At 39.0% G+C, this 14,213-nt stretch overlaps 1 long non-coding RNA gene across 1 annotated transcript in view; it reads right to left on the bottom strand.

Moving 5' to 3' along the window:
• LOC311602888 overlaps positions 1-6,816 on the bottom strand; it is a 71,451-nt gene extending 64,635 nt beyond the window's left edge. Inside the window, exon 1 of the long non-coding RNA XR_014780886.1 lies at positions 6,676-6,816. This is a non-coding gene — a long non-coding RNA (uncharacterized lncRNA). The remainder of the gene's footprint in view (positions 1-6,675) is intronic.
• Between the last annotated feature and the right edge of the window lie 7,397 nt (positions 6,817-14,213).

The raw sequence follows: 14,213 nt of genomic DNA, 5'->3' as shown, positions 1-14,213 counted from the left end.
GCAGTGACATACCTCTTTGCAAACCCTAAGCTTCTACTGGAAGATAGGAGGCACACAGGAGAATCTAGGGATGCAAAGCTGACTAGCTGCATGCACACACACACACACACACACACAGAGAGAGAGAGAGAGAGAGAGAGAGAGAGAGAGAGAGAGAGAGAGAAAGAGAGAGAGAGAGAGCATTTCCCTAGACAAAAATATTATAAGCTTTTTAGCCTCAGTCCCTGGGGTTCAATTGCTTACAGACACCTAACAATGACTATTGGGACAGTGTGTACATACAGCAGTGTAATGGCAACTCTTCATTGTCCCCAAAAGTCTCCCTGGAGCATGGTGGGTGTGGCTTTGCCTTTCTCAACTCAGAAACTCCTCTTCTTATGTGGCACAGCTAGTTTGACGAGGCTTTCCTAATGTTTGAATACATTGTTGGTTTTTTTTTTTTTATAAATTGAACCGTGAAAATTCTTTTAAATTGCCCTTGGTTAGGAATTGCAGAAGATGTTAACTCTCATTAAATCACTACTATTTTTTCAGACTGGCCTTTGCTTTTAATAAACTTTTATTTATTTATTTTTTAAAGAAATCTTTTCCTTTCACGTGAGAATGTACTCAGTAGAGGAGCGATGAGAAAATTTTATGAGCATCAGAAAAAGCAAATGCAGAGCCATTTCTTTGTTGTTTTATGCCTCAAAGTAATCTGTCTTCCCCCAGAGCATGGAAGAGTAACAGGTGAGAAAGCTGGGCGCCTGAGGCATCAAGGTCTTGCTCTAATGCTTGTAGAAGTCAGGATGCGAATTCTCAGGCCCCGGGGATTACTTCTGAATCACCTCATATTCACTATTAGTTCTGGAGCTCCACAACATCAACAAGGGACTTGCCTGTACGTGCAAACACCTTCCTACCTCTTGGTCTCTCTAAGAAACTGACACCAGTCTCAGACTCTTAGAAAGATGAAAAAGAACATTTGTAAATTCCCACCCATCCATCACCATCTCAATCCCAACTGAGTGTTCAGTATTTGTTAGACACAAATTTGGTTTTGATGGAATGGGAATTTAGATCAGTTGGTAAAGTACATTAGCATGCACAAAATTTTGGGTTCAATCATAGGACTGAATTAAATGGGTCTTGTGGTACACAGCTATGATCTCAGGATTCAGGAGGTACAGGAAAGGAGATCCTAAGTTGAAGGTCATCCTTTGTTGTATATAAAGTTGAATGCCAGCCTGGCACATGAGCGACCCTATGTTAAGGGGGAAAATTAAATATATATATATATAAAACATGTAGATATTAAATGTACATTGATTAAATAACTACAGAAAGAATCTAATCCATAGAAAGAAAAATAACAGAGTAAGCCATGTAAATATGTGAAAATTTTAATATTATTCATTATTAGTTATTATTAATTTTTAATATGGAATAAGAAGATGTACATGTGCGTTAAACGAAAACTAATTCTGAACATTAGAGTGAAGCAAACTGCTGTATTTTAATCTTATTTTTATATCTCTCTAGAAGATATTTTTTTATACCTGGTAATTATGACATGTTATTTGTCATTGGGAAAGTAATTTTCTTTCTGTTTAACATGTAATACGATCATTAATAAGTGTCTTAATGAAGCTCAGCTGGTTACTGAGCGTTGGCACTCAGTCTGGAGTTGTTCGTCATCCCTGAAGCTAGGCATGGAGTGAGTCCAGACCCTTCCAGATGTAGTGTACCCATCCCTTCAAGGAGCCGTCAAATCAGATTTTGTTAATGGCAAGACTCAGCATTCCAACTTATTAGACTACATGTATAAGCACGCTATCCATCAACAGCTTCAAGACTTGGCTAGTACTGTGGCCTTTTCAAATGGTTGTGTTTGAATTACTTTTTAATTAACCATCATGGGAAAAAGACTGTTAAACAAACACATTGGTCTACATTGTTTTGTTTTCTTCCAACACAATCAGTATGAAGAATGAAGTATTGTCTTAGTTCTAGAAAGGTTATAAGTGAAAGATGCACACATACATACATATATACAAACTATATGGAAGTTTTACTATGGGAAGGCATGCTGGGGTGCTTTCTGTGTACCCCAACACTGTACAACCAAGTGGTGCCTGAATTTCCCGTTCCATCTTCCACACTGACTTGCTTCTATTCCTCTCTCCAGATCTTTCTTTATTTTGAACATAATTGCTGCAGTGAAGACAAAAAATTCAGAAAGGACAATCCTCCTTACCTCACTTAATATTAAAAGAAAGATGGGCTTTAAACCCTTCCTATAAGTCTTTTGACTCTATCTTGAGTTTATGAAATTGCAAGTCCATCATGTTTTAAGGTATATTGTTTGTCACTAAAACCCATGATCATCATTTTCTTCTGGGCTTTTATATTTCCCAAGAAACTTCCCTGTAGGCTGTTGTGAGGTGCAATTTTGGAATAGAGACCCATATTCAAGAATAACAGGGAATTTAGATATATCTTACTTTCCAAGATATCCCTGACCTTTTCATTTCTTCTTTTGGGGTCTACATTCTTTATCTTCAACATAAACACATAGTACTGCTTCTGCCTTTGTCATAGTTGTGTTCTGAGGATCAAGTCAGATAGCAGATATAAAAAAAATTACCTGGTTAAAGGACACTTAATGAAAAATGACAGACCTGTAGCCATGATTTTCTTTTCTGTATTGGAGATTGAACATATGGTATCGGGCATGCCAGGCCTTCACTGTAAAACACACACACACACACACACACACACACACACACACACACACACACACACACAGGGACTTATATTCCCAATGATCTTTGACAACTCCTTAGTGGTTTTCCCTATGTCTTATGAAGGACGGTATTTTTAAATAAAATTAAAATATGTTTAAGAAATGCTTTAAAACCCTTCTTATTTTATGGTTTTAGATAAAGGGCTATCCAAATGGTGACTAAATACACAAAAATGAGCTGTCAAAAAACCCGAGAATTTATGAAAGGTTCAGCATGTGGGGAAAAGAAGGAGATTTTAAAAAAAGATAAAGAGAGCAAAGGAGAGGAGAAGTGGGAAGTAGGAGAGGTGAAAGGGAGAAGAGGACAGAGGAGAGGAGAACCATGCAGGGGCTGTGTTGGCAAATATGCTGGACTTATTGGGACATCTATGTAATTATGATGATGTAGGAAATTCTTTCAAATACTTGAAAGTATCTCTTATAGTTTATATTATGCATAGTCTATGACTCAGTAATTCCACTTCTAGAATTTTTCTATAGTAATATATATTCACCAAAAGGCATGCACAAAAATGTTCACAGCACAAGTATTAATAATACCATAAAACAAGTAATTACTCAAATGTCCGCCAACAGAGAGATAAATTGTCTTTCTTTTACTTACAAGAGGAAACTCTACCGGTTGAGGAAATTAATGACCTGCAACTGGGTGAAACAATACAATTGACTTTCAAAGGTAGCATTGACCAAAGGAATAAAGACAGGACAGAATGAATAACACATGATTTTATTACTATCAGATCCAAGGTTAAGCAAAGTAACTGTTCTAATGGGAAGAAGGACAGCATTATACTCCCTTTTAGAGTAGCAATGGACATGGGGGATGGTCATGAAGGAGCTTCTACTGTGTTAGTAATATTCAGTCTCTCAATAGATGGACAAAGCATGGGTGTATTCAAATTATGAAAAAATAGGTAACAAAATACGTATTATCTGGGTACCATTCTGTATATAAACATATCCCTATATTCAGTGTTTAAATGTTCTATAAGTTAGGTGGGATTCAGACATCATTATGACTTTTTCTAGTGGTTTTCCTCCTACTTGTAATAAGTAATTAACCTAATAGAAATTGTATTCCTAGAAAAAGGACATTATGACCTTTTCCCAGTCAAGTAATAAATTCAGACTAAGAAAAGATGATACACATTTGAGCTCAGTGGAGAAGAAGCAGGGACTCAACCAAAGTCTATAACATGACCTTAGACTGAGGTATATGCAAGTGGTTGGGGAATTGAAGAGAACATTAGCTGATATAAAGTACTATGGAAAATGTAACTTAAAGAGTTTCTTTTGGATTTTGTATGTCACATTATAGAAACATTGGAAGAGTTTGATCAAGTACTATAGCGAAGAGACTCAAAAGAGGGTAGAATGACAGCAGAGCAGAATGTGGGCATTATGGTTTGAATGTGAAATGCTCCCTCGAAGTTCTCATATTTGAGGTGATTTGCAGTAAATGGTGCTACTTATAAATGTTGTGGAACATTTAGCAGGTGGAACCTTGCAGGTGTGTGTGTGTATGTGTGTGTGTGCTCTGCTTCCTGTGTGTATGAATGTAATGTGACCAGCCAGCAATAGCCTGCTCATCTTGCTATCATACCTTCTTATGTTCTGTCATACCTTTTTTTCTATAATGGAATATAAACCTCTGTATTTCTTAGCCAAAATAAACCCCCTTTCTATTAAGTTGCTGTTAAGAACTCTTTTATTACAGCAACAAGAGTGTAACTAAGCTATCAGGGTCTTGAAATCCAACACTGGATGAAAGACAGAATAAAGTGGAGTAAAATACAGTGGGTGCAAGGAATTTTTTTTCTTATGCACTAATGCTCCTGAAGCTGGTCAGTTTTCTTCCCTTCCCTCTCCTACCCCAGTTATTTCAAATTAAGACAAGCTATCATATGTGAAGGCAAACGAAACAGTCTAAAAGTTCTTGCTGAATTCTGATTTTAATGCAAGAATAGATAACTATCCACATACAACATGTGTATGAACAGTGAGGAATATCAACTCGTCTCACATTAATATATGGAAAATTAAGCTTTTTTATTGTTACAACATTGTATAAAACATAATAGTGCACTCCACCCCCCCATCAAAATGGAGTCATTGCACTTTGTTTATGAACCAGCAGTACATTAACTTGAGCGTGCGTAGGATTACCATACATTAAGGCAAAACTATAACTTTAAGTAAAAGAACAGAATGTGTTTGCCAATGGGCTAGCCATGATTTTGTAAGCATTTGTTTTACTTCTGATCCGTACACACCAGTAATCTGCCAGCTAGCGTGGCTTGTGAATTAGCAAGGTTTAGCTGTTTATAAGACACATGCACAAATCCATGTGAGGACTGTATTTGAATCCATGGAGGGTATTTATGCGAATCGGCATCTGCTTGGGGATGGGCAGAGTTTCAGCCATCTTGGGTGGTAATAGAAATGTGTGGTTCTCTCTACTGTCAACTGAGTCTCTGTGTGAGAAGGACATGCTATGTTTGAAGCTGTACTGTCAAAAATTAGCCAGATTCAATACAAAATCAAGCAAGCATGTGGACTTACTGCCTACTCTATTTAATCAAAACCTGTGCAAGTATAAATCTTGGGAGTTCTTTGTAAAATAAATCAAACTGGGAACTGTGATATGTTCCATCTCATATTGATGAGGGGGCCAGGGTACAGACTTCTCCTGACGATAGCTACAGACTAACCGAATGCGTAGCCCCATCAAGTTATACCAGTTCTGGGTGTCGTAATCAAAATGGGCTGTTTAACATGAAGACACAGGCAGTTTCCACCCAGGATGTACTCTTTGTCATTTGCTTGCTTTGTTGTGGAAAAAAAATGGCAGCTATCATCCCACTAACTGGAGCCACTGGGAACTAAGGAACTGAAAAAGGTACAGTGCGCAAGGAAACATTTGGGGTCTTCACTGAAAATTCCTGACTTTAGTGAGCTATGCACTCACTGGCACACTTGCACACATATATGTACATAGAAACCACACCATGGCCTTTGGATTATGAGGTCAATAGACAGCCTTTTCTTCCATGCTTACCCATGCATTAAATTCTTAAGAAGAGGAAATGCCTTTTTTTCTTCAATCCTGTGACAAGGATTAGCAATTAGATTCTCAAGAAGCTTAGAGCTTTCCAGAAGGATAAGAACTTGATGTAAGAACACTTCCCCAAGGGGCGAAGATGAGAGAAACAAGGGGGTATGAAGACATCAGAAATAGAGGAAGCAGCAGAAGAGGAGCAGAACCCGTATGCTAAGTGTTGCTGATGCAGCTTGAAAGGCTCGGCTGTGTGTGGATGTTGGGCATGTACACACGAACACATATTGAATATAGAAATTAGCAGCATATTTTTCTCTGTTGTAAAGTATTTAAGTGCCAAGATATAGGTGATTCTTGGAAATAGTTACAGAGCATATGCTGTGCTATTCGACCATCTGTAGCCCAACCCTTTGGGCCAGATTCTGCTGCTTTCCTTTGGGGCAAAAAAAAAAAAAAAAAAAAAAAAAAAGAAGAAGAAGAAGAAGAAGAAGAAGAAGAAGAAGAAAATGAATGGGTTCTTTCTCTTTCTCTTTCCCTTATTTGGGTCTCCTCTGGCCCCACCATCATATCATAAGCCTATGGCTATACCGCTAGTGGGCCCGGTCCACGCTGTCCTTAGAGTAAACTTGTTATTTACTCATTTACAGCTAAACAAACAATGGCTCCAGCTATTCTCAACAATGCAGTTTGTTCTTTCTCAAAGATCAAATGCCCAGTTGAAGTAAATGATGCAAGACTAAATCTGACAAATTCCTGCTCTTTCTAAAAACAAAATAAAAGCTTTTTATGTTGCTAGATAAAACTACCCATGACCAGACTCTGCTCTACCCACCTGGCCCTTTGCTGCTTGTATATATTCATTTTTTGTCATCTTTACCACTTAGATGAATGTGACATTGGACTACATTTCTACTTCTTCTCCGGAAGAGTGTCAGTAAGTTCTTTTTATCACATTGGAACAGTGAGATGTGCTGAGTATCTCTGCTCTAACCCCTTACCCAGAATGCTCTCTGTCTATGATGCAATAATACCTGACCTTTATAAACATCATGATTTTTTTCAAGTTTTTTTCTGGATGAGTCATAGGAAGACAGATTGTTCTGCTTGCCCTCTAAAAATAAGTAGTTCTTCTTTTTAAGTCATAAGAATAGGAAGGAAAAATAGGAAGAAAAATGCACACAACATGATCTAGAACTTTATTACAATATTCAAAATAGATTTTATATTAAAATAACTTGACCCCTAAGGATTATCTATCCCAGTTTCCCATTCTGATGCTCTAGTGGCTGAAGCAGGGAAAACAGATTTTCTGAGGCCTTGGCTAGGCTCCTGCTGTTGTTTTAGGGGCTTTTTCTACTACTCTCCAGGGGACATGGCTGATTCCTAGTGTCTTGTTTGGGGAATTTGAAAAGGAGGATCATATGTTCCACTCCGTGGCTTCTCATCTTCACGCTCATACCAGGGCTGAACAAGTGCAGTAAGTGAGATGACCTCCAGGCCTCATCCTCCCCAGGAACCTCCTCTGCATCCTGATTTGAATTTTTTAGACCAAGCATGCAGCTAAAACTTGTTTCCCCAGCATCATCAAAATGGTTCTGGCATGCCCATATTTAGAGATGGAGGGAAACACACTTGGCAATTAATTACTCTCTGGAACTTCTTAATGATGTAGTTTGTCACATGGAAAGAGCGATGAGATGGAAAACTTGAAGCACCACTTGTAGGGTGATAAGATCCATTCTGCTCCTGCTGGTCTCTTGGTTGCCATGACAACAGTATTACTATAGGGCTCTGTGACTGACTGTATGAGGGTTTGCAGGGGCGAATCTTTGCCAGCCTTTGGGAGTCAGTCCTAATTTGTAAAAGACCCCCACACTGAGGTTGTGAGTTCCCTCTTCTCATCAGTAAAGAGAGAGAATATAAAATTGACATTTTGAAGCTATGGGTTTGTGCGGTTCAAAGGCACACTTTCGTGCTGTGCTAAGGGGAGTTGGGGAGTAGAATTGTACAGTAGAATTCTCTGCTGAGGACTAGTATGAGTGACAGAGCAGACTGAGATTGGACCTCAGAGAGTAAATGTCTTGGGAAGTCCTGGTGCGCAGCAGCTCCATTGCTGGAGTCCTCGGTGATGGAACAGAGCTGGCTCTTTATTGCCCTGATTTCCCTGTGCTGGTCTCAGAATGAACCCTGAACATTTCCCACGTTTCTATATCTGTATGAGCCATGTGCCCATTCTGGTTCAAAGAAATATCCAATTTCCTTTAGGCACGCCTTACCTAACTTTTTATATTCAATGTTAACCCCATAATTTTAAGGCATGGACAACATCAAGTGTGAGTAGCATGTCCAACTGAGAGAGAGTCGCTCCACCTTGCTCAACTGTTGTACCCCCTTCAGTATGTACAGTGTCTCCAACTTAAAATACTTAACACTACATTTACTTGATTCCTCTTCAGAATAGCTCTGTAATAATTTGGAAATGACACACATCCTGAAATAGGGGTGATACCTCACGAAGAAGGTGCAGGTCATGATGGGGATTCTGGAACTGGTTTGTAGGAACACATCTGAGATACCCGGAAGCATGAGTTTTCTTGTTCCCAGGGCAGAAGAAAATCACAGGGCAGAGTTTGGACAGAAATTAATGATCTCATGTTCAAAAGAGAGTAGAATTTAAAAAGTCAGAGAAATTCTAGGATAATTAAGAGAATTCACAAATAGAAATTGAGATGGTATAAGAGGAGAAACCCATAAAAGAGATGGAGTGACATATTTTTTTTTCACTGCTGTTAAGCCAAAGGGTGAGATCTCATGTTAGATATGTGACATGAACAAAGAGTGGTTGGCAAAGGCCCCTCGGAGGATGCCATGGGTTGAGGTACTACCCAACAGTGTGCCTGGGTTTCTCTAGAACAATTGCTGAAGATCTGAGTTTTGGCCCATAGTTTATGTGGATGTCATGTCATACATAAGATGCAAACTGATAGCCAGCACATTCACTTGCTAAGGATTGTGGAAGCCTCTATTTCTTCCCCAAATCTCTTTTGAATGTATGGCCTAATGGTGGGTGTATAATTATTACTTTTCCTATTAATGCTGCCAAGAAAAAGGATGCTTTTACTTATCCTGGCATGCCACAGATAGACATTGCCTATCATTATGGAACTGCTACCCTAGGTCACAGAGTTGGCTTGTGAGTCACAGTCCCACCCAATTCTGCCTTAAGACTCATTCTTTGTTCTTTTCCTAATTGATCCTTGATACATTGCCAATTGACTTTTCATAATCCAAGCTGGCAATTGTACCTTTAAAGTTTACAGAAAGCAAGCTAGAGCTCTAACTGTATCTAGACTTCATGAAGCTGGTCAAAATGTTTTAGATTGCTTTCTAGATTGGAACATGTTGAACATACTTTCTGAATAAAGTTAGATGAGTTTACCAAGTATTGTTTCTTAGTGCAGTACTCTATGTGAAAAATCTCTGTCATATAATATAAATGGAATGCACACATATGTTTGTTTAACCAGCAACAAACTCTTAAAGGAAGCCAGGGACAGTGCATAAGACGAAGATCACACAGGAAGATTCAGGTTATTGAATTGCTATATCTATCAAACAAGAACCAATTTACTGTCCAGTGCAGAAGTTAGATGAATTGTTCTCTAGAACTATGATTTCTTCAATTTGGATATAAAAGGGTAAGATTATATGAACTGTAGTTTGAAGATCTTAATTAGCTTTGTAAGTCAAGGACTTACAGGATGCAACCTGGCTGACTTGCAGGCTTCCATTTCTCTTGTCTTGAGGACTAAAATGGAGATGGGTTATTGTCATGATGATTTATTATCATTTTTCCCTCCTGCTTTCCTAGGTCAGGTAACTTAGTTTGAATATAATGTCAGAATTTGAATATGGGTGACTCAATTTTGATATTTAGTCAGATCTGTTGAGGCCCAAAGTATGACCTCAGTCAAAACAATGACCTTCTATCATGGTTATTAACACTGACCACTGACATCCATTCCCTGCAATCTGTATTCCCGGCCTGGTCTGTTCAATTCCCAGTCAGCATTTTCCTATCTTACATTAGAAGAAAATGATATGTAGATTTTTTTACTTCTGGGAAATAGCACAGATTCCCAATCTCATAAATTAATTTATTATCCTTTTCAGCCTACATATTTACATTTTGAAAGCGACTTTGTGGGAAGTCACATTGGAGTTAGTTTGCTTGTGAGGGAATGGAAGGTAAAGCCTAGAAGAGTGCTTTTGATGACCAGGTGGTACCCATAGCATCAGTGGAGCTTGCCTTCAGCATCTTCTCATGGTGTTACTACTATCATTTGAAGACCACTCTGCTTGCTGTACATTTTGAATTTGCAGATGATCTTTTTATTTTGAATATTTCCAAACAATACTTTCACTTTCATACCTGTGTTGATTGGGTTGCAGGATGAAATTCATATCAAGGACCACAAAATACTCAGTTTTAGGGTCCCCTCAGACCCATCAAGAGAAAAGGGGTAGTGAGGGCCAAGAGGAGTAAAGTCAGTGAAAGTACACATAACCCACATGGAGGCACTTAAGCTTTTACATGTTAGTATATTCTAACAAGACATTATATCATCCACACAAAAACTTTCAGGAAATATTTGAAAATGACATAGAGTGGAAAATTAGAAGTTGCAAGTGACAAAAAATAATAATAAAAAGCTACCTATGACTCCCTTAACAGTGGTTTTTCAGTATAATGAGTCCTATGGATTGATAGATTGTAATTCTGATGAAAGAGTACCATCCACAAAGATCGTGATGAGCGCCTCCAGTCACTTCCAGTGCAGAGCAAAGGATGAGAAATAGGCACTACAAAAGACAATGAAGTTTCTGACCCTGTGGTCACCAGGAAGCAAGGTAGCCTTGGATAAGAGTGATGAGGACCCAATGCCAGTACAGAATCCATTCCTTGGTCTGTCATGAAGCCCCAAAACAAACATGGGTTAAGACTCTTGAAAGACTGTCTGAGGATAAACTGTTTTGTATCTGACTCCTGCTTTATTATATTTTATTTTAAATTTTTCAATGATTTGTCATTTTGGGCCACTTGGGTTTATTTATATTGTTGTTGTTATTATTATTATTTAGATTTGTATCTCCAGTGTGGCTCATTACAGTTTCTCTCTAACCACTACAAGGTTCTGCCTTGGGATTCCAGTTGAGATAAGAGGTTGTCAAGCAAATGATTAGAACCAAAAGGGAGTAAAGGAGACGTGTTTCTGCAGGGGATATGTTTGTTGGTACTTGGCTTTATGAAAAAGTACATAATAAATGTGGGAGATCTTGGAAAGCTTTTTAATGTTTAATTACTGCAAACCTCTTGTTAGCATGCTTTCCTGTGAGATTTACATAGCCTTGAATCTTTTCCAGTTCGAAAACTACTTCCCCTCACATTGTTTTACCTGAAGGAGTAGGGTGTGATCAAATTAAAGAACATCCCTCATTCCGTCCCAGAGTGAGGAAGAAAGGTTGTACTAGTTTTCCGGTGTTGCCTCAAAAAAATAGTACAGGCTGAGTGACTTAACTAATAGAAACGCATCTGCTCACAGGTCTGGGGGTGTTGGCAGGCATGGTAGATTCTCCCGAGGCCTCTCCCATGGCTTACAGATGGCTATCTTTTCATTGTGTATCACATGGCATTGCATGAAACATAGAATCATGCTCATTCTTTCATGATTTTGTAAGTGTTTTTAAATTTGTCAGTATTTTTGTAAAAATATTTATTATTTTGTAAGTAGTTATCATCCTTGGGAATCCAAAGTTCTTCTTTTAGTAAAGACACCAGGGATGTTGCAGTAGGGCCCACCTCCCCAGCTTCTTCCTGTGATCGCGTCTTTCAGAGACCCAGCTCTGGACAATCCCATTCTGGTCTACTGAAAGTCAGGGCTGGAACATGTGACTTGCAGAGATAGATGGAACTCAGCCTGAAAGAGTATAGCACTCCTTCAGCACTAGATTCATGAGAACTTATTTTGTCCATGACATAATAATCAGGTTTCGGTAGAAAGCTTGATTTGCTCATGTCTTTTTTTTTTCCCTCCTTTATTAATTTATTCTTGTTACATCTCAATGGTTATCCCATCCCTTGTATCCTCCCATTCTTCCCTCCCTCCCAATTTCCCCTTATTCCCCTCCCCTATGATTGTTCCTGAGGGGGATTACCTCCCCCTCTATATGATCATAGGGTATCAAGTCTCTTCTTGGTAACTTGCTGTCCTTCCTCTGAGTGCCACCAGGTCTCCCCCTCCAGGGGACATGGTCAAATGTGAGGCACCAGAGTATGTGAGAAAGTCATATCCCACTCTCCACTCTACTGTGGGGAGTGTTCTGTCCATTGGCTAGATCTGGGTAGGGGCTTAAGGTTTACCGCCTGTATTGTCCTTGGCTGGTGCCTTAGTTTGAGCGGAACCCCTGGGCCCAAATCTGCCTATCATAATGTTCTACTTGTAGGCTTCTAGGACCCTCTGGATCCTTCTACTTTGCCTTTCTCCCATGATTCTCTTATCTAGAGTCCCACTAGAATGTCCTCTCCTCTGTCTCAGTTTCCTGGTAAGTGAAGGCTTTCGTGGGACATGCCCCTTGGGCTAATATGCAGATATAAGGGAGTATATACCATTCGATGGAAAAGGATAGCATCTTCAACAAATGGTGCTGGTCTAACTGGATGTCTATGTGTAAAAAAATGCAACTGGACCCATATTTGTCACCTTGTACAAAACTCAAATCTAAGTGGATTAAAGACCTCAACATAAAACCAGAGACACTAAATCACTTAGAAGAAAAAGTGGGGAAGAGCCTGGAACATATTGGCACAGGAGACAACTTCCTGAACAGAACACCAACAGCCCAGGCATTAATGTCAACAATTAATAAATGGGACCTCATGAGGCTGAGAAGCTTCTGTAAGGCAGGTGACACGGTAAAGAGAACAAAGCAACAGCCTACAGACTGGGAAAAGATCTTCACCAACCCCACATCTGACAAAGGTCTAATATCCAAAATATATAAAGAACTCAAGAAATTAAATACCACCAAACCAAATAACCCAATCGAGAAATGGAGCATGGAACTAAACAGAGAATTCTCAACAGAGGAATATCAAATGGCTGAGAAACACTTAAAGAAATGCTCAACCTCCTTAATCATCAGGGAAATGCAAATCAAAACAACGCTGAGATTCCATCTTACACCCATCAGGATGGCTAAGATCAAAAATTCAAGCGACACCACATGCTGGCGAGGATGTGGGGAGAGAGGAACACTCCTTCATTGCTGGTGGGAATGCAAAGTAGTACAACCACTTTGGAAATCTATCTGGTGCTATCTCAGAAAAGTGGGAATAGGGCTTCCTCAAGACCCAGCTATTCCACTCCTTGGAATATACCCAGAAGATGCTCCAGCACACAGCAAGAAAATTTGCTCAACCATGTTCATAGCAGCCTTATTCATAATAGCCAGAACATGGAAACAGCCTAAGTGTCCCTCAATAGAAGAATGGATAAAGAAACTGTGGTACATATACACTATGGAATACTATTCAGCTATTAAAAACAAGGAATTCCCAAAATTTGTGGATAAATGGATTGAGCTAGAAATGATCATAATGAGTGAGTTAACCCAGAAGCAGAATGCTCATGTCTTTTGTGTAGTATGTTTTCCAGATACAGCTGGAGGCAGCTTTAGGACAGATCTGAAACATCACCGCTGGTTCCACATAGCGAGGGCTTCTCACTCCTGTCATCATCCTCATTTCAGCCTCATCTAATTCTTCCTATGTTAATAGAAACATATTAAATAGGAACCATAAGACATATATTATAAAGAAAGAAGGGAATGTATGTATGGGGTTTCTCTAAGAAAAAATAAAAATTGTGAGAAGATTTGCATGAGGAAAATATAACACCAGATTAAAAGCTAGGGAGATAGAGAGTAGGATGGAAATGTGAGAGGCATCTCAGAAGTAAAGTCTTAGTGACATGAAGACCTATTAAAAATGGTACATGAAAGAAAGAGGTTTAGCTGTTATGCTAGAGGTATATCTGCTTCTTTGTAGGGTAGAAATATAAAGGATGATGAATCAAAAGGGAGAAAGAAAGGAAGGAAGGAATGAAGGAAAGAAGGAAGGAAGGAAGAAGTACATGTTAAAAGCTTACTTGAGTATGAGCCCATATATAAATCTACATAGAAGCAAATGCACTGTCCTGTATACTTGTTTTTGTTTACACACACACACACACACACACACACACACACACACACACACACACACACACACACACCTTTAAACTATGCCACTGTATAGAACTTCTGCAGTGT

Source organism: Acomys minous (genome assembly GCF_964271855.1).
Source record: "Acomys minous genome assembly, chromosome: 8".
NCBI classification, from domain to species: domain Eukaryota; kingdom Metazoa; phylum Chordata; class Mammalia; order Rodentia; family Muridae; genus Acomys; species Acomys minous.
The sequence above is the reverse complement of the archived record's forward strand: the minus strand, read 5'-3'. Positions and strand labels throughout refer to the sequence as shown.